Consider the following 21,025-nt stretch of genomic DNA (forward strand, 5'->3'; position numbering starts at 1 on the left):
AGTTCATAGCTAAGGGTGAACCACTCAAGAAACATATGTTTGCTGATGATGTTTTAAAGAAAGTCAGACCAGTGAACTGGTGGAAGTCACTTAAGCTCTTGGATTCAGAGACTGTTGAAGTGATAATCTCACTTTTAACAGCAGTAGCTTCTTCTGCCAGTGTAGAAAGAATATTTTCTTCCTTTGAACTAATTCATTCCAAATTGACAAATCATTTGGGACCTGAAGAAGCAGGAACGCTTGTTTTTCTTTTCCAGATTAACAGGAAAATGAAGGTGAAGACAACTTCTGAGTTAGCTGCAGATGCCAATATTTTAAGTTTCTCACGTTGACCTGGCTGAAATAGTCGATTTAATTTTTGTTTTTAATATTTCATTTAACTAGTTAAAAACAATTTTAACAAAAACAAACATGATTTAAAAAAACTTGAATGTTTAACTAAATTCAAAAATTCATATGCTTGTTTTGTTATAATATTATATGTTTGCTGTTGAAGAAAAAAATCCAGAATACATAACGTTGTTGTTTTAGTTACATAAAACAATTTAAAAGTCTCTCTGGTGATGTTCTCCTCCTAATACAGCATGGCAACAAAATCCTCCAAATATTAATGATTAATCTGTTGAATTGGAGATAGTTCACCTCCTAATGACTTCATAAATATCTGCTTCAATTACCTTTGGTAAATGAAATAACCAAACAATCATTCATTTTCTGATATACCTGTAACACGAATCTGAAAAGTTTTCAAAATAAATCACTTTACAAATGTATAGTGTAGGTTTCATTTTTAGAAGGTACACATCTATCTCTGAGTGGTGAAGAATATGTATTAAGGTTATAACAACCCACAAGAATGCATTTAGAAATCCATGATTAAATAGAGTCTTCCTGACTAGTGATTTAAATCAAGATTTAAATCAATTTGATTTAAATCAAATCCACCCTGGGAACAACTGGATTTTATTTTTTGTTGCACCATAATTAACAAATTATAATGGCTCTTAACTAAAAAAAGTATGTCATTCAGGATAGTCTCAGTATGTAAATCAAAGAAACTAGTTTTGTTTTGTTTGTGTTGTTTTAAAGGGAAAACTAGGGAAACAAAAATTCTATCAAGTGTGACCACTGGGACATATGTGGATTCAGCAGGGTATGAATCTACCACATGATCTACAGGAGTAATTTATCTACTGTGTGGAGCAAATACTAGAAGGGGCCATGACACGCACTTAGCCAGTTGCTTACACCAATTTTTGTTAAACTGCAATAGAATCTTGGGGATACGGATTCCTCCTTTTTGTTCCTGAATCCTGGAATTCAAGTGCAATTAAGCAGTTAGAGTAGTAGTTACAGATAGGATAGACAAGCTCATAGATCGCTCTGAAATGCTGTGTGGCTAAACTTAGTCTGCCAAACTAGACATGTGAATTTTATTCCCAATTTCCGCAGAAGTGACTATGTGCAACTTCTCAACCAACTTACTTCCTAAGGTTAGGTATGAAGCCTTGATCCATAATATGGGTGACATAGAGTATGTAATGAGTAAACAATAATGAGTGAAAGAGGTGTGATTTCAAGTCATGGTTCCCTGACTCCTAGCTCCCCTAAGCTAAAGGCTATTTTGATAGAGATCTCTGTCGCTGTCATAAATATAAAGGGAAGGATAACCACCTTTCTGAATACAGAACTATAAAATCCCTCCTGGCCAGAGGCAAAACCCTTTCACCTGTAAAGGGTTAAGAAGCTAAGATAACCTCACTGGCACCTGACCAAAATGACCAATGAGGAGACAAGATACTTTCAAAACGGGGGGGGGTTGGGGGGGAACGACACAAAGGGTCTGTCTGTCTGTGTGATGCTTTTGCCGGGAATGCTCTTCAGAACTCCTGTAAAAAGTTAGTAAGTAATCTAGCTAGAAATGTGTTAGATTTCCTTTTGTTCGATGGCTGGTAAAATAGGATGTGCTGAATGGAATGTATATTCCTGTTTTTGAGTCTTTTTGTAACTTAAGGTTTTGCCTAGAGGGATTCTCTATGTTTTGAATCTGATTACCCTGATTTTTACAGAGGTGATTCTTTTACTTTTTCTTTCATTAAAATTCTTCTTTTAGGAACCTGATCACTTTTTCCATCGTTCTTAAGATCCAAGGGTTTGCGTCTGTGTTCACCTGTACAAATTGGTGAGAATTTTTATCAAGCCTTTCCCAGGAAAGGGAGTGTAGGGCTTGGGGGGATATTTTGGGGGGGAAGACGTCTCCAAGTGGGCTCTTTCCCTGTTCTTTGTTTAACACGCTTGGTGGTGGCAGCATAGGATCCAAGGACAAGGCAAAGTTTGTACCTTGTCGAAGTTTTTAACCTAAGCTGGTAAGAATAAGCTTAGGGGGTCTTTCATGCAGGTCCCCACATCTGTACGCTAGAGTTCAGAGTGGGGAAGGAATCTTGACAGTCTCTCTCATGAATTCGAGCTCAGCCAGGAGGAGCAAGTCCTGTACCGCCACTGAGCCAGGTGAAGTGGCTGGGGGCACACACAGAACATTCACTGTTTCCCACTCCAACTAAACAGGTTGTGATCTTGAGACCAGGCTCTAGGCTAAGAGAAGAGCTGAAGGTCCCAGGGCCGTTTCTGGTACCAAGCCTGAGAACCCGATCTTATTTTGTCACAATATTTTAAATAAACTTTTACATTCATATACAACAAAATTACTTCAGACATAACCTTGCTCCCAAGCCCAGAACCCTTGGAGGTCATTCTTCACACCAAGCTTTCTTTTCCTTCTATCTCTCTTGACATGAAACCTTCACTAAAGCGTTGCTAGAAATTGTCCTTTCCTTAACTCTGCCTATGAGGAAAACCTTACTCACATTCTAATATTTTCATATTTTGACTATTGCAATTCCCTTTTCTCTGATCTTCCTAAATCCTAACTCTCTAAATTTCAAAGGTCTAGGATGCTGTGGCCTGATAATACTCTCGCTCCAGGCAATTAGACAAGACCACTGACAACTGTGTTCACAACTTCCTAGCCAGCTCTGAATTCAATTCAAAATTTCCCCCTTGTTTTCAAATCTTTATATCAAGTTGTTCAACCTGACTTCCCGATCTTACATACATTCATTAAATTTGTCCAGCATTAGTTTCCTCTGTCTTTTCTCAAATGTGAGAGAACTGCTGAGAAAAAGTCAGTATTTTCCGTGTTGAGCCCACATTATTTTGGCTCTTTGAACCCTGTTCTCTCTGACCATTCCCCTCTTCAATAATGTTTTATTATGGACTATGTATTAAAGCTATTTTAATAGACGTATTATTTACTGAATTGGCTTAATGTTGCCCTGTACAGTAGTATCAGAATTGTGATGAGTACAGTGTTTGTATGGCGGTGGGGGGGTGCGGGGGGATCTGATTATCCTAGTCCACTTGATGGGCTACCTGTTAAGAATATTTAAAAATAAGTTATTACCAAAAGCACCTGAAATGTATATTTTTTTCATCAGTGTTACTTAAACAGATTTTTTAATGTGTTTAAAAAAGAAAGCCTAACAAATTTAAACATGTATTTTGCCTATGATAATATTTTATAGTTCAGTTATAATTATAATACCTAAAAAAAAAGTTTACAATCAAAATGTTTACCACAAAAACACAAAAGCAGGTGCCAATATCGTAACATATACATAGTCGTGAAAATTCCAATTAGTTATTTTAATGTTCTAGAGAACAGAAGAACGAACACCTACTAACTTGTATAATGAAGAGTTAATCAACTGTCAAAACAAGCAAGATGATGCTCACAGAGATGTTTATTAAAAGTTATTTAAAATATGTAGTTCACCAAATTCAAATTATATACACACAAGATGAATTCAAGATATGTAATATGCACTTTCCCATTCTCGCAGTTTGAAAGATATGCTAATTTTACTGTTTTTTTCCAGAAAAGAGCCAAAGTATTTCCATAAATTTCACTATCTCACCCATGTGGCCTATGTTAGAAGAATTTTTGCAACTCAACAGTGAAAGAAATTGCACTATTATATATAGGATTTAAGGGATTGTGGACTCTATCTTCCTGCTCTTTTGCTTTCTTTATTTCCATCTTCTTGAAATGTGGCTTCAAAGCCCATGAAAGGTATTAACAGTTCTAAAATGTACAGCAATATTTTTTTTTGCAAACAGCTAAATATTTAATATCATCAAACAGAAAGAAACATTTTTTACTAAACTTAACAAAATTACAATATTTTGCTAAAACTGATATTTGGCATGTTTTTTAATAATATTCTTACCTGATTTACTCACTTTTGATTGCCCTCATAAGATAAGCAACTGCCATATCAAATTGCCCCATTAACTGGGGACGTACAGACAGTGAATAGCAAGTGTTTTATTACATCTTTCTTTGGTAGTTAAAGTTATTGTTAGCAAAATTTAGCAAAACAGTGAGTCAAAACAGAAAGTGCCCTACTATTAAGGCACAGAGAGAAAGGGCTGTTTTTTCCCCAGAGATGTCTAAGGTCTGTGGCTACTTTCATGCATCTCCATCTGGCCACACCTCCAGTTTGGGTGTGCACGTGGTCTAGGCACTCATCCCAAAGAAAATTCTAAAGCAACCCTCTAATGCTTAAAAATCAGAGCATAAACTTGTATCTATGAAGAGAAATTTATTATGACAACATTAAAACAGTATCAGACAAGAACATCAAACTTTTAGGCTACCAACCAACACATTAGAAAAAATCAGTGAAGCATATTAAAAAACACACAAGCACATACTCCCAAGGGAATGGGCAAGAAAACAGAATGGTTATAACATGGAAGAATCCTATTGTTTGACAGCCAAGGATAACAGCCTGGACAAGTGAAATTTAATTACTTACTGCCTGTTGGTTAAGCAGCTGACTAGTGCTTAAAAATCCTGGGTGCACTGATTAACCAGAATGCCTTAACCTCAGGCTGAGACTAAACACCGGCTTCCTGCCTCATTATTGCAAACTCACATCCTAAGGTTTGACATTACAAAAGTCATGGAATTTATTTTGTGTTTAACAAAAATCATACAAGCCTGTCAAAAGGATATTCTGTCCTCCGCATCTAGTGTTCCATCTTCAACTGTTAGGGATATTTGCGAATATCAGTCCCAGATGGGCCATATGCCATGGTAGGCAATCTCATCATACCATCCAATCCATACATTTATCAAGCTCAGTCATGAAACAAACTAAATTTTTTGCCCCCAGTACTCCCCTTGGAAGGCCGTTCCAGAACTTCATTCTTCTGATAAAATTAGACAAAGGTTTCTAACTAAGCCTAAACTAATTGATGGCCAGTTTATGTCCATTTGTTCTTGTGCCAACATTGGCCCTTCACTTAAATAACTCCTCTCCCTCCCTTATTTGTAGAGAGCAATCATATCTCCTCTTAGCCTTTGTTTGCTTAGGCTAAACAAGCAAAGTCTCCTCCTTAAGTTTCCTCTCGTAAGGTAGGTTCTCCATTCCTCTCATCATCCTAGTAGCCCTTCTCTGCACCCGTTCCAGTTTGAAGTCATCTTTCTTAAACATGAGAGACCAGAACATCACACATATTTCAGATGAGTATTACCATTACCTGTGCCTTTTATCATAGTGATAACACTTCCATATCTTTACTGGAAATACCTACCTGATGCATCCTAGGATTGCATTACTCTTTTCCATGGCTGCATCCCATTGGCAGCTCACAGTCATCCTGTGATCGCCAAAACACTCAGGTCTTTCTCCTCCTCTGTCTCTTCCAAGTGATATATCCACAGTTTATAGTAACATTTGTGTTTGTCCCTGTCAAGGTTCCTCCCCCACTCTGAACTCTAGGGTACAGATGTGGGGACCTGCATGAAAAACCTCCTAAGCTTATCTTTACCAGCTTAGGTCAAAACTTCCCCAAGGTACAAATTATTCCACCCGTTGTCCTTGGACTGGCCGCTACCACCACCAAACTAATACTGGTTACTGGGGAAGAGCTGTTTGGACGCGTCCTTCCCCCCAAAATACTTCCCAAAACCCTGCACCCCACTTCCTGGACAAGGTTTGGTAAAAAGCCTCACCAATTTGCCTAGGTGACTACAGACCCAGACCCTTGGATCTTAAGAACAATGAACAATCCTCCCAACACTTGCACCCCCCCTTTCCTGGGAAATGTTGGATAAAAAGCCTCACCAATTTGCATAGGTGACCACAGACCCAAACCCTTGGATCTGAGAACAATGAAAAAAAGCATTCAGTTTTTTACAAGAAGACTTTTAATAAAAAATAGAAGTAAATAGAAATAAAGAAATCCCCCCTGTAAAATCAGGATGGTAGATATCTTACAGGGTAATTAGATTCAAAAACATAGAGAACCCCTCTAGGCAAAACCTTAAGTTACAAAAAAGATACACAGACAGAAATAGTTATTCTATTCAGCACAATTCTTTTCTCAGCCATTTAAAGAAATCATAATCTAACACATACCTAGCTAGATTACTTACTAAAAGTTCTAAGACTCCATTCCTGGTCTATCCCCGGTAAAGACCAGCATATAGACAGACACAGACCCTTTGTTTCTCTCCCTCCTCCCAGCTTTTGAAAGTATCTTGTCTCCTCATTGGTCATTTTGGTCAGGTGCCAGCGAGGTTACCTTTAGCTTCTTAACCCTTTACAGGTGAGAGGAGCTTTCCCCTGGCCAGGAGGGATTTCAAAGGGGTTTACCCTTCCCTTTATATTTATGACAGTCCCTAAGTACATGACCTTTCATTTTGACTAGTAAATTTCATCCTTTTTCAATTATTCCAGTTTTCAAGGTCATTCAGATCTTCTTGTATGATATTCTGGGCCTTCTTTATATTAGCAATTACCTCCCAACTTTGTGTCTTCTGCAATTTTGATTAGCACATTCCCATTTTTTTGTGCCAAAGTCATTAATGACACTGTTAAATAAGACTGGCCCCAAGACTGATCCCTGAGGAACTCCACTAGTAACTTCCCTCCAGCCTGACAGTTCACTGTGCAGCATGAGCCATTGTACTTTCTCTCTGTATCAGTTCCTTACCCACCTTTTGATTTTTGTATTAATCCCCATCATCTCCAATTTAACTAATTTCCCATGTGGAGCTGCATCAAATGTCTTACTGAAATCCAGGTAGATTAGAACTACAGCATTTCCTTTGTCTAGAAAATTGGTTATCTTCTCAGAGAAAGAGATCAGGTTGGCCTAGCACAATCTAACTTTTGTCAAACCATTTTGTATTTTACCCCAGTTACCATTTATATCTTTCAAAATTTCTTCTAAAAGATTGCATACAACTGAGTTCAAACAAAAGGGCCTGTAATTTCCCAGATCACTTTCCTCCCCTTTCTTAAATATAGGTACTATATTTGCAATCCTTCAGTCATAGGTTCACAGATTCATTAAAATATTCTTGCTATTCAGCCTGCAATTTCATGTGCCAGTTCCTTTAACATTTTTGGATGGAGATAATCCAGGACCCCCAGTTTGGTCCATTAATCTGTTTGAGTTTGAATTCCACTTTCAATGTGGTACCTTGTATTTCCATATCCTTGTTCTCATTAGCTACCTGCCACTGTCCCCAAGCTCCTCATTACTCTTATTAAAAACTGGGGAAAAGTAACATGTTGCACCATGCCTAGAATGTCCTTAATCTCCACCTCATCCTCAGGTGTTGAGTAGTCCCACTTCTTCTCCCTTGTTTTATTTTTATACATATGGCTAAAGAACCTTTTACTATTTTAATTTCCTTTGTAAGGTACAACTCTGCTTGGCTTTTTGCAGTTCTCACTTTTTCCTTACACGCTCTGACCCATCCCTTCTTCCATTCCTTTTAGGCTTTCTTCTTTCTCTGGATAACCTGCTTGACATGCTTGCTAATCCAATTTGGTCTGAAACCCTTCCCTACAATTTCTTTCCCTTTGCTTGGGATACAGCTTCAGATAGTTTACGCAACTTTGTAATTCCAAGCCTCCTTCACATTCAGGTCCTTGAATTCCTCAGTCCAATCCACTTCCCTAACTAATTCCCTTGATTGTTGCTCTTTTGGAATCAAGGACCATAGCTGCAGACCTATTTTTCTTTATCCTTCCATTCAATTTAAACTGAATTAATTCACTATCACTCAGTCTCAAACCAAAATTGTTGTTGACAACCAGTTCTTCTGTGAGGTCCTCACTGCTTACTAGTATTAAATCTAAAATTATATCACCTCTTGTTGGTTCAGTGACTGTATATAAAGTCTGCTGCAGTTTCCACGGTAAACATCTGATGAAGTGAGCTGTAGCTCACGAAAGCTCATGCTCAAATAAATTGGTTAGTCTCTAAGGTGCCACAAGTACTCCTTTTCTATTTGGTGAAGAAATCTGTCAGGTATCACAACCAGGACTAACTGGTCCCTATCATTATTAGTAGTACTTGTCCTCCAATCTATATCTGGGAACTTAAAGTCTCCCCTAATCATACAATTCCCAGTAGTATTTATTTCACTAAAAATACTGGAGAGGTCTCTGTCAATATCCAAATCGGATCCTGGGAGGTCTGTAATAGACCCCAAGCACTATCCCTGTGGAGCCTCTGTTACCTTTCTTCCCCAAAGTGATTTTGATGCAAACAGATCTCTGTTTCAAGCACTTCAAGCAGAAACCTCAGCAATCTTAAATCTGTCTCTCCCTGGACATAATAAGCTTTGAATGACTTTTCAGAGTACATTTCCCATATCTTTTAACTTCTGAGCAGGGTCTAGAGAGGTAGTAAGCATAAAATACCGAGCTTCAATAGTAAAGCCAAATACCAAACACAGTCACATATGCCTTCAAAAACAGATATACGCAACTGAACATTTTAAATCAAGAAATAAGGTGTAACTATAATTTATTAAATGTTTTAAATATGTGCAAGGACCTTAAAACCAAAGACCAACATGTACAGTGGACTATACAAATGAAGACAGCACGCTTAATGATTATGCAAATCCAAATACAAGGAAAGCCACATTCTTAAATTGTGGCTCTCAGATACCAGACGTTCACACAACTTCTGATATAGTCAAAGGAGATTACATGCAAGGGTAGAACTGGGCACAAGGTTCCTATAGCAATGTTATCCCTGCCACTTTGGACATAATCAGTGCAACAATATAAGTCGTGAACAATCACTCAGGACAGTAATTATTAGATGTTGTGAACAGGGTGTTTATACTCTGTATCAGGCAAACAGGTTAAACCCCTTCATGGTGCAGAAATGTGGAAATTAGTCTTTAAAAAGACTTTTTGAGCTGCCAGACCTGAAGAGAGCAGCTGGCAGCAGTGGCTGGTTAGGCTGTTGAGAGGTGGAACAGACAGCTAAGTCTCCTTGCCTCCTAAGTCAGGCAACTCATACAAAGAAAACAGATAGGGTGGATAAGAGAAGATGCTTTCTGCCTAACCCAGAAGACTCCTGAATGAAGACCCAGCTCAGGGAAAGGAGAAAATGGGGAAATTATTTCCATCACTTAAATTAAGGATTTTACTGATACCCAAAGACTAATCACATTAAGAACTGGATTAGTGGTTTGTGGCATTATGTGATTTGTGGCACTACATCTAGGTGGAAAGAAGCTACCCTGTGCTAGTTTTGTTTTATTTGGAGCTGTGGCTAAAGGATGCAGCCCCACGGCTGTTTCATTTTCCTTTGGCTGAGGCTGTAATTTGATTTTAACTCACCATTTTTTTAGGTAACTGACCTAAAGAGCCCACAACCCTTGCCTTCAGGATGGCTGATGGTCCAGTTACAGATGTATATAGTATATTTAATATTGCATATAGAATCCCAGGCATCATTACAGTCAAAGAAACAAGCAATCCACCTATGCTAAGACTAGCATCTGAAAAGAATTTCAGATTTTGGGTTTCAAATCCAATTAAACCTAGGAGGAAAAAAAACAATTGTATATTCACTCATACACTTTGATTAAAAAAAAATAAACTCTTCGATACCAACTGCCAGCCCTGCAAGCTCAACCTGGGATCCTAAAGTCAGACTGGGTTCTTTCTGGTTAATTCATTACCACTAGTAATGGGGCAAGAATTTTCTAGAATGAAATGGCACTGCTCATTGACTGGGTTATCAGAAGATTTTAAAATTGTGTTGTGAATTATCTATGCATGTCAGTATTAGAAGACTGGCCGGCTAGTTAACATATTATTCATACCTGAACAGCAAAGGGGCACCAGAGCATAAGCAGGAGATGAAAGACAAACATAAGGAGAACCACTAGAAAACTGGCTTCTCCATTTTGAGCACCTGTATAAGGTTAGGGGTTGACTGGGAAGGCACCATTACTTGAAGAAGAGTCTATGTCATAATAAATAAAGCCTTTACAGTTAATAGGACGAGTGCAGAAAAAGTATACAACCTCCTTCATGAAAATTAAATAGAAGTCTATTCCATGAAGCATTCAAACTGCAGTGGCCATACCCTGCTCTGTCAAATGTTGTGTTCTTGTGCAAACTATTTTTCTTTGTGCATTTAGACTATAAACTCACCAAGGCAAGAACCTAATATCTTTTTGGCACTTGCCTACTATTATATGGTACTGTGCAAATTTACAGTGTCATATACTACTTATTATTTTCATTGAGTAAGTTAAAAGAATTATAAAAAAATGCATAGAATTTACAGAAAAAAAAATCAAGGGATGTTATTCTTGGTCTCTTTCTTTTAAAATTCAGGGTAGAGTGTGATGGTGGTAGACCAGGTGCCAGCTCATTCCAAGACCCCAGGCCTCACTGAACACTTACAAATGCATAGCTGGAAACCAGTCTTGTTTACCTGTGTGTTAGCATTACCAAAATAAATATTAGCTGTAACGTTGAAAACAATGTGTATAGTGTTTTACAAATTGTTTGCAGGATGCTGCATGTATTGTTCTCACTCAACTATACCCCCTGTTATAAAGTAAGAGCAAACATTTGCATTGTATATACCCCTGAAACTAAGTAACCCACCAAAAGCAGCCTTGTGTAATGCAAATACTGAACTGTAACAGGAAAATGCTAATTCCTGAGAATGGAAAGCAAATGGTCATTGCCTGTGAGACCAAAGTCTCAAAGTGCATTCCTCTCTCCCCTCACTGAAGGGACTATCAGCTTTGTTTTATGAAAAGAAGCTATGCATATAGATGTAGGGAAAAACTCTTTATCTCTTTGCTGTTTGAACTGTCACAGGACCGGAGTCACTAAACTGAAGCAAGAGATTCCCCCAGGATTATCCCTGGGTCTGCCCTGAAATACTTTTTGAATGGACAGATCACTACAACTTTGTCACTCTTAGGATTTAAATTGCAATATATTTGTGTTATATGCTTGCTTGCTTTAACCTGTAAATTACTCTTATATCTCTTTCCTAGTTAATAAACCTTTAGTTAGTTTATTACAGAATTGGCTACAGGTGTTGTCTTTGGTATGAGATCTAGGATACTAATTGATCTGGGGTACGCGACTGGACTTGTGGGACTGGAAGCACCCTGAATATTGCGTGATTTTTGGTGTAAGTGACCATTTATCACTAAGTCCAGCTTGCCTGGTATATCAGTTTGTTTACCTTCACATAGCGAAGCAAATATTTGTTTGAAGATGGAATATTAAATTGCAGGAAAGAGCAAATTCCCATCTACACATGCCGGTGAACTTTGGAGTCTCAAAAACTGGGACTTCTCTACCTCCCCAAGGATTATCTTCCTCCCTCAAAGGCAAGTTAATCAAAGTTCTCATCATTCCTTTGAAAAGCTACATAGTGTCAAATATGAATGAAGGTATATTGTTGAAATGTTTATGTCAGGGTTCCTTCCCCACTCTGAACTTCAGGATACAGATGTGGGGACCTGCATGAAAGACCCCCTAAGCTTATTCTTACCAGCTTAGGTTAAAAACTTCGCCTTGTCTTTGAACAGTATGCTGCCACCACCAAGCGTTTTAAACAAAGAACAGTGAAAGAGACCACTTGGAGGCGTCTTCCCGCAAAATATCCCCCTAAGTCCTACACCCCCTTTCCTGGGAAGGCTTGATAATAATCCTCACCAATTTGTACAGGTGTACACAGACCCAAACCCTTGGATCTTAAGAACAATGAAAAATCAATCAGGTTCATAAAAGAATTTTCTTTTAATTAAAGAAAAGGTAAAAGACTCACCTCTGTAAAATCAGGATGGAAAATACTTCATAGGGTATTCAGATTCAAAACACAGAGGATCCCCCTCTGGGCAAAACCTTAAAGTTACAGAAAACAGGAATAACACAGGGAAAATTCACATAAAACAAAAGATAAACTAATCCGCCTTGCCTGGCTTACCTATACTGGTTGCAATATTGGAGACTTGGATTAGGATGGGTTGGAGAAGATGGATTTCTGTCTGGCCTCTCTCACAACTCTCGCGAACACTTGCTATGAGACTCAGGGCCGGATTTAGGGGCAGCTGACTTCAGGCAGCCACGTGGGCTGACGGCCTTGGGGGACGCCAGGCTCGGAGTGCTGTTCGGAGTACTGCAAAGGATATTCATCCTGTTTTCAGCATCAGCTACCGGGTGGAAGATCCTCACAGACAATGTTACAAATCTGGCTGTGAAGCCATTAAGTGACACTCACTGGAAGAGCTGCACTGACAGCGTAAGGTCAGTTAGGTACCAAGCAACTGAAGATTACGACATCCTGATTGAACTGTTGCAGTTGAGTAAAGCTGAAGCCAGATACCAACACAAGACACAAAGCCTGGCAAACCAGATCACTGATTTCAAATTTATGGTCTCAGTTGTCGATTGGCACGTATCCCTTTCCAAGTAAATGTTATAAGCAAGGCATTACAATGGACCAGTCAATGGACATTACAAGGCATCAGTCAATGGACATCACTACCATACTACTTTGATGAGAAGCTGCCTTGATTTCATGGTGGCCTACAGAGACAACAGATTTGAACATACCATCACTGCTGCCAAAGAAATGGCAGAAAACTTAGAAGTTGAGCCTCTTTTCAAGGAAACTCATATTCATCAGAAGAAAAGAGTTTGGTTATGAGAGAAGAGCTCAGGTGATGAGAAGCTTGGAAGAAAAATTCAAGAGGGAAGTTTTTTTGCTCGCTCATTGATACTGCTCAAGTGTCCATCGAAGAAAGGTTTGGACAAATGAAGCACCACAAAAAGACCTGGTATTTTTGTATGACCTTAGTAAACTGCTGGCAGACAGGGATACACTCTTGAATGATTGCATAGACCTTTGCTGGGTGCTAACACATGGGGAATGTTCAAATGTCAATTATAAGACCTCTGTGTCAAATTGGACAGCATCTGTCAATACGGGAAGCACTCTCCATTCCAAGTTCTCCAATTCATTCATTCATGATGTAGAGCTGAAGGACAGTCTTCCTAACATGTGGACAGCTTTGAGGATTCTACTCACACTGCCAGTCACAGTCACGGTCACGAGTGGCGAGCACAACTTTTTTAAGCACAGGCTCATTAAAACATATCTTTGATTGACGATGGCCAATGAAAAACAGACCTTGCTTGCTATTTTATGGGTTGAAAATGCCTTTGGCCAGTCTTTGGATCTCTCTGATGATGTGCTTCAGTTTGTGAGGGCAACAGCGAGAAAAGCAAACTTTTGAACTAAAAGACAATGGTTAACATTCTGAGGCTGTCACCTACTGTAACACTATTTAGTATTGGCCCACCCAATGTTGGTGCACAGTTCAATTATTATTCAAATACTGATCTGGCCCAACTCTACCGAACTTGTGAGATTTGATGGGATCACACCATAAGATAGCGTTGCTGCACGTTACAAACAAGGTACCTATTTAGGGAAAAAACATGCATTTCTCCACTCCCACCCTGCATTACATCTTGTGGCTCCCAATGTTTTTGGAAATTCTGGATGCAGATGCAAACCTGAAGAAGAGGGTTAGAAACTAGTAACAATGTCTTCAATCTGTGAACCTAAAAGTTCGTAAGCTCAAAGTCACATTACTCAATAAACATTTGTGAGAGTTAGCAACACTGTAACTGTCACACTCACATTGGGATAGGGGACATGGGGAGTTCAAAAGTCAGAAGGCAGACCATAAAAACTCAGTATCGTGATTTGGGGGCCAATATAAAGATTTTTGAAGATCTGACTCACAATTTTTGGAATTAGCAATATTGGTGTCATTTCACTTTGACTCCATCCCATCTAGGAGTTGGATGCTAAGGCTGCAGTTATTCCCATGGAGCATCTCTGCTACTGTTCTATTCCCTTGGGTAAACAGCATGTGAGGGAAGAGGGAGAGGGTTCTGTGATACTGGCAGACCAGGTGGCCAGCTTATGCCAAGGCCTGTAGGCCTTACTGAGCCCTGACAAATGCATAGCTGGAAACCCGTCTGGTTCATCTGTGTGTCAGCATTGTTAAAACATATGTTAAGTTGATAAGAACGTGTTTAGACCTGATGAAATGATTTTAGGATGCTGCTTGTATTGATCTCACTTATAATACAGATATTGCCTTGGTGGCAAGATAGACCAAAGTGCCCAAGTAGATGGTCTGTGACTCCATGGTAAAGCTGTTATAGCCCATGGTATAAGGTTACATTGAATTTTTATACTGTAAACCTCTGTAACTCATCAAACAGGACAGAAGCCTTCTGTAGGAAGTTTGCATTTGCATTAGAGATGTTAGGTCGTCCTGCCCAACCAGAAGGCCTTTGAAACCAGCTAAGCCATTGTGAGACATCAAGGAACAAAGACTTTGTTAATTGCATTCCTCACCCCTTCCAGGAAAAGGAAATGTGCACATGAACTCATCACATCAGCTTGGACTCCGGGAAGAAGAGGATAAAAATCCCTGACAAGAAGAAACTTGGTTATTTTTGCTGCATAGACTCTACAGGGTCAAGAATCACCAAACATAAGCCACAGATCCCCAATTGTTTTGCCTGGGTGAGCCCTAAAGGACATATGGAGTTTGCTTATTATAGAAGACTCTATTATCTTTTGGAATCTAAGACTGTAATTCATTTGTGTGTGTATGTTACCTGCTTTAACCTTGTAAATAACTCTCACCTCTTTTTTTGAGATAATAAATCTTTCATTACAGGACTGGCTGCAAGAATTGTCTTCAGTGAGAGATCTGGGGTGCAACTGACCTGGAGTAAGTGACTGGTCCTTTGGGACTTGGAATAACCTGAATATTGTTGTGATTTTTGGTGTAAGGAACCATCTATCCCAAAAGCAGGCTTGCCTGGGTGGCAAGATAGACCAGAGTGCCCAAGTAGATGGTCTGTGACTCCATGGTAAAGTTGTTATAGCGCTTGTGCAGTTCACTCTTGCTACTTGGTTAGTGAAATCTAATTATAGAATATACAACCAATTTGGGGTTTGTACCCTGCTTCTTGACAGTCTGCCCTGAGGTTGGCACCCACATTTGTGAGTCACTCCAGACAGCTTGACAGGTTTTTCCATGAAATTCCCCTTGCATGGATCTCCACTGCCTGGCTGTGTTTCTCAGCAAGTGAAAGAAACTGATAACCCCATATTCTCCCAACACATGCTATTCCAAATTTGCTGTGACCACTTTGTTCGATTTTAAATAAATAAATAAATAAATAAATAAATGGCTCTGAGACTTAAGGGATATTCCCAAACTCCAGGTTTAGGACATGCAAGTAGAATCCATGCCTTTATCTGAAAGCCCTGGTGTGTTTAACTTAGAGCACAACTCTGTGTTGGCCAATATTTTCTAAACATATTCATATTATCTGTTTTATAAAAGTCAGACAACTGCAATTTAACACAGAAAAGCAAAAGCTTAAGGATTTTGGTGCCAAAATTATGTGGTGAGCAGGGGGCACAGAAGAAATTACATTTAATGATTTTGGTCATTCATGTAGCATATGAGCCCAGAAAGGCTCAACTGCAGTTATTATATATAGATACAGCATCCAAAAAGCTGTGTGTAAAATAAAACTGAAATGCAACTATAAGTGCTTACGATGAAAACAACATAAAACTTAACAAGCAGCCAACAATACCAACTAAATTATCTCCCACAAGGTGGCATCTTTGTTCCACATTTTCTTTCTATAATAGCATGGAAGGAATTGACTTATTATTTATAAAAAATACTGTCTCTCCTCAAACAAAAATTGTTCCTGGAGGTCACTTTACAAAGACATAAATCAGAGTTTATATTCAGCAATTAGCAATTATCTCTAATCTAAAAATCACACACTTATTGATTCCACATTTCAGAAATGAACCAATTTGCAAGTTACAGCTTTAACCTCAAAATTTCTCCAATTCTATTTAACTACTAAATGTGAAAAGGCAAAGTGCTTTCTAAGTGGCTGAAGAAATAAGCTCTTTGGATATTCTATCATTAAAAACCTACACGTTTGTATAAGATTTACTTTAAAAATAATTTATTTAGATTTTAAATCCAAGAAATGCCAGGCTTGAGGTTACATTTTGAAAAAATAGAGCACTAATTAATACAAGAAAAATAATTTCTGCAAGTAGCCAAGTCTCATACCAATAAAAACACTTACCTAATTCACTATTTACAGATTTGCATTGTTAAATCTGGGTAGGTGCATACTCTTTAGGTGTGTTCATATTATACTGAGAGTATACTACTCTAAAACTGAATGACTTAATGTGGATATGTTCTCTTTTTCAAGAATGAGCTGAGTAAAACCCATTTGTGATACTTTTATAGTAAAGAAGACTCTTACACTGCTTTTATGTGGGTATTTTCCTCTCAACATTTAGAAAAGTCAAGTCATAGTCGAATTTGGAATTCTGAACTTTTAGTTATTCACAGAAATGTACTAGTTGCCCCCAAATGTAGATGCCAGGGAGGAAATCTAATACTTGCCTTATGTCAGAAATTAAACATTAACAGGTATTGAGTTTAAGAAATTCCCAGATTTGTTTCTGGAAAAGGACTGGGTAGAAAATAGTGGAAAAAACCCAGGATGGTGGGCTTAACATAAATTCACATTTGACATGCATGTTGGACTGCATGCCTTTTCCTTGTTTCTGATACAGATACTTGATGGTCTTGAATTACTTCAGTACATTTCAGTGGATTTTCACTCCTCCTATAATAAAACTTCACTCTCCTACAACCTGGCTTTTCTGCATTGACTCCGTAGAACAGAGGTTCTCAAACTGTGGTCCGTGAGTTTCATTCAGGTTGTCCACGGATAGTTCCCTCTAAGGTGTGTGCCTGGGCAGCTGCACACAAGAGAATGAAGGGCCACCCACCTAATTAGTGGAGCCGCGCAGGCGTGGCTCCACTAATTAGTTGCCTGGACCCTGGAGAAGATGCACATGTACAGTGAGGTGGTGGCCTTGGGGAGAATATGGGGTAGGTGGGAGGGGGCAGTGGGGTAAGAAGAGAGGGTGGGGGAATTTGGGACATGCAGGTCTGCGACAGCTAGAGAAAGAGGTGACTTTCCCCAGCTCCAGGGCTGTGGCTGCCAGGGAGAGACGGCCCTCCTTCCCAGCTCCAGGTTGGGGGCTGCCACAGCGGGGGAAGAGACCCCCCTCCTTCCCAGCCCCAGGCTGGGGGCTGCCGCAGCAGAGGAGAGAGGGCACATCTATCACATTAGAAAGGTAAAACTACTGATATGAAAATATGAGCTGTGCGCTTTTATTTGTAGAACAAAAAGTTATTTATTATTAAGGTTTTTTTTTAATATGGTGCTTTTATCCAAAGTGCTTTACAATAGTTAGCAAACAGTACAAACAACATTTGGAAAGATCATTACGTGGTCCGTCGAGACCCTCAGCAATTTTCAAGTGGTCCGTGGAAAAAAAAAAAGTTTGAGAACCACTGCCATAGAATACAGCAAGGAATTTTCTGAATTTCTGGAAACTTTGTCTGAGTTCTAAAATCTTTTTAAAATGGCCTGTTTACTATCTGGAAGATACATATTTTTTGGATTCCTATGATTCACGTATCATTTACACTCCTTTGTATTAAGCACAAAGGTCAAGCAATCTGCTTCTCTAGTGTAAAATATACAAAACCTTTATCCACCAACATTAGTTATACAGTACATAATGAAAGCTAACCCAGAACATGATCTTCAGTTCACAGCTTGACAAAAGGACACTGCATGAAAAAAGGAACTGCACCAGCAGCAATGCAAAAAGGACTTATGAATAAATGAACAGGAGTGTCAAATGAGCAAACCAGAGCAATTCTTGACACAGGATATCAAAAACATTAGCTCTAGGGTTTGAAGGAAGTTCTTTCACAAACCTCGTGTCTTCAGTTACTTTCTAGGTCATTTTAGCTGGAAGCATACCTTCATTTTACATCACGTAGCTTTCTCCTTCCTCGCACCATCGATTTTCTCAAGTTGAATATATTAAAGCAAATGTGAATTATTTCTCACCAAACAGTGGTGAGCATATTTCAAAACTTCTCATCTACCAGGAATACATTCCAGGCTAGAGGCAAAGCATTTGCAGCATAACAGTTTGTTTGTATAGTCTCCAGTTCAGCACAAGAATGAGTACTTTTGGGTAACTAGCAGCTTTACTTTGTACTGAAGTTAGGTTTCTTCTTCATATCACAAAAATATCCTGAGGTTGCCACGTAACGCATTATCCAGATGCATAAAGTGGCACAAACAGCAGATTCTCCTTGCACGTCAAACATTGCAGTTCCTGAAGTGTCAGCTGGAGCAAACTCTGAAAACAGTTCCTTTGAAGACACATGCTTTTATTATGATAAATACAGTGAAAATTATATTTGGAATAAGAAAATCTATGTTGTTACATTATTAACAAAAGCATGATTAAGTTCCCCAGCCATATCAGAAATCACAAGCACATGCATTATTTACTGGACTTCTTTAGAATTCCACGCAGAAAATGCACCGGTTTAAACGGTAGAGAGTATATGTATAAATTTGAACACACTAGGGGTTCGATTTTCACATATTTTGAGCACCCACAATGCCAACTAAAGTCAACAGAAGTTGTGGTTTCTCTCTGAAAAACAGACTCACTGTAAAAATATTGATTAATGAGATCTTTTGAGGTCAAAAGAAGGCACCAACGGTGACAGAGATTACTTACCCAGATTGCTAATGTCAGAGTTATTTTACAAAATTACAGACCAGGTGTTACAGCTATGATTTCCTCATAGTAAGCACCTGTAGACCAGAAAATCTATCTCTGGTAATTCATTTTTATAATAATTTTAAAGTATTTCAATTCTAGGAGATCATGTAGTAAGTTGCACTGAGAAATGTGCCTTTTCCTGACAAATGTACTGATTGTGAGACCATCAAGAATAAATAAATAAATAAATAAAAAGTTTATTAAACAGATTTTCATCACATCTCTACTTAAAATCTGAGTCCTAGAGCATATACTGCATGCAAATCTCTGTTCCTTTGGGAAACGATCTGTTACTTAATGACAACTACAGATATAGGATTTTGCATATTTCCTATACCAAGTCTCACATAAAAAGTAGATTTTGAAATGTTACATACAGTATTTAGAAGTGCATTCTACCTACTTGCAAGGCAATACTTTTAATATGCCAAGAGAGAAGAGCACATATCTTGATATATATATATATTCTAGTATGGGCAAGTATGCTGTTATTGTCATTTTTCTCCTCTGTTTAACTTTGTTATACCATATATTATAGATGTCTTGCCTGTATCTATGCAAGGGACCTTCAAAAGAGAAGCAATGACTTTTTGAAAAACTTTAAGATGTTGCTCCTACCACCATTCCCCATCAAAGGAAGCCCAGAGGTTCCTAAAAAGTACAAAGAACATTCCACATCACCTTTGTCAATGATCATTTTATTTTTATAAAGAAGACTAATAAGTGAGGGATTGCATTTTCCCAACTTCTTGCTTGTTTTCCTAACAAGAATAAAATTATAAATGATGAGAGAAAGAGAATAACACAGAACTGTGTAAAAAGGATGATGGCCTCTTTTAACCTGCTGATTTCTTTGAGTCAAACAGTTACGCTAAATATACTGCAGCAGGCCAGGACAGCTAGTTTTACAAAGAAAACAAGGATGCTATTGGAAATATTTCAAAATGTTAATCTATTTTAATACAGTAAATAAACAAAATCAGACATACTGATTTATGAAGGATAAGTTCCTTTCCTTTATGGAACAGTTAGATATTTTGGTTAATGACATGGAACACTTCTTACACTGTGAAACACTTGAGAGGTCTAGGGATGCCAAGAGGTATAATTAAAGGTATTATTTTGTCCACAATTATAAATTATATAATTTAATACTATTTCCTAATTAGATATACTTTATTTTCTTTTAAAAAGAGAGAGAGAGAGAGAATCCTTTCAGAAGTCCACAATTCATATTTCTCTACTTCGCTAGCTAACTAATGAAAATTCTCTACACATACTCAAGAGTCCTTCAAAGTATTTTCCAGAGTAGGTATTGTTTAAAGAACATGTTTGTACTTTGCAGAATGGAAAAACATCAAAACCACACATTCTTTCCAATACTGTATTATATGTTGTGACGGAGCAAGGCCAGATGGCTATAGAAAAGGAGTGGGAGATAGATATATTAGCTCCAGGCTAAACAAATCCCTGGTACCAGGTTAAGTGAAATGGAAGCTGCTCCAGGTCAATTAAGACACCTGGGGCCAACTAAGAACTTTCCAGAAGGCAGGGAGAATGCTAAGTTGATTGGGACACCTGAAGCCAATCAGGGGCTGGCTGAAACTAGTTAAAAGCCTCCCACTCAGTCAGGTGGGTGTGCATGCCAGGAGCTGTGGAAGGAAGTTGTGCTGTTGGAGAGGCTGAGTAGTACACACCATATCAGGCACAAGGAAGGAGGCCCTAAGGTAAGGGTGAAGTGGAGCTTGAGGAAGTAAGGGCTACTGTGGGGGAAGTAGCCCAGGGAATTGTACATGTCATGTTTCCAAAAGGTCAGCTACCATAGCTGATACTATTAGGGTCCCTGGGCTGGAGC

General features: G+C 38.5%; 1 protein-coding gene across 13 annotated transcripts in view; it reads right to left on the reverse strand.

Annotated features, from left to right (window-relative positions):
* Positions 1-21,025, reverse strand: part of STK33 (serine/threonine kinase 33) — a 99,225-nt gene that overhangs the window by 69,871 nt on the left and 8,329 nt on the right. Inside the window, exon 1 of one of the 13 annotated variants that reach the window (XM_073347497.1) lies at positions 12,190-12,247. The exons of 11 other annotated variants lie outside the window; for them this stretch is intronic. The gene's annotated coding sequence lies outside the window, so the exon portion shown is untranslated. Of the gene's footprint in view, positions 1-12,189; positions 12,248-21,025 lie in introns of those variants that run through there. One more of the 13 variants, XM_073347492.1, reaches the window with a different exon arrangement.

Source organism: Lepidochelys kempii, chromosome 6 (assembly GCF_965140265.1).
Source record: "Lepidochelys kempii isolate rLepKem1 chromosome 6, rLepKem1.hap2, whole genome shotgun sequence".
NCBI classification, from domain to species: Eukaryota; Metazoa; Chordata; order Testudines; family Cheloniidae; genus Lepidochelys; species Lepidochelys kempii.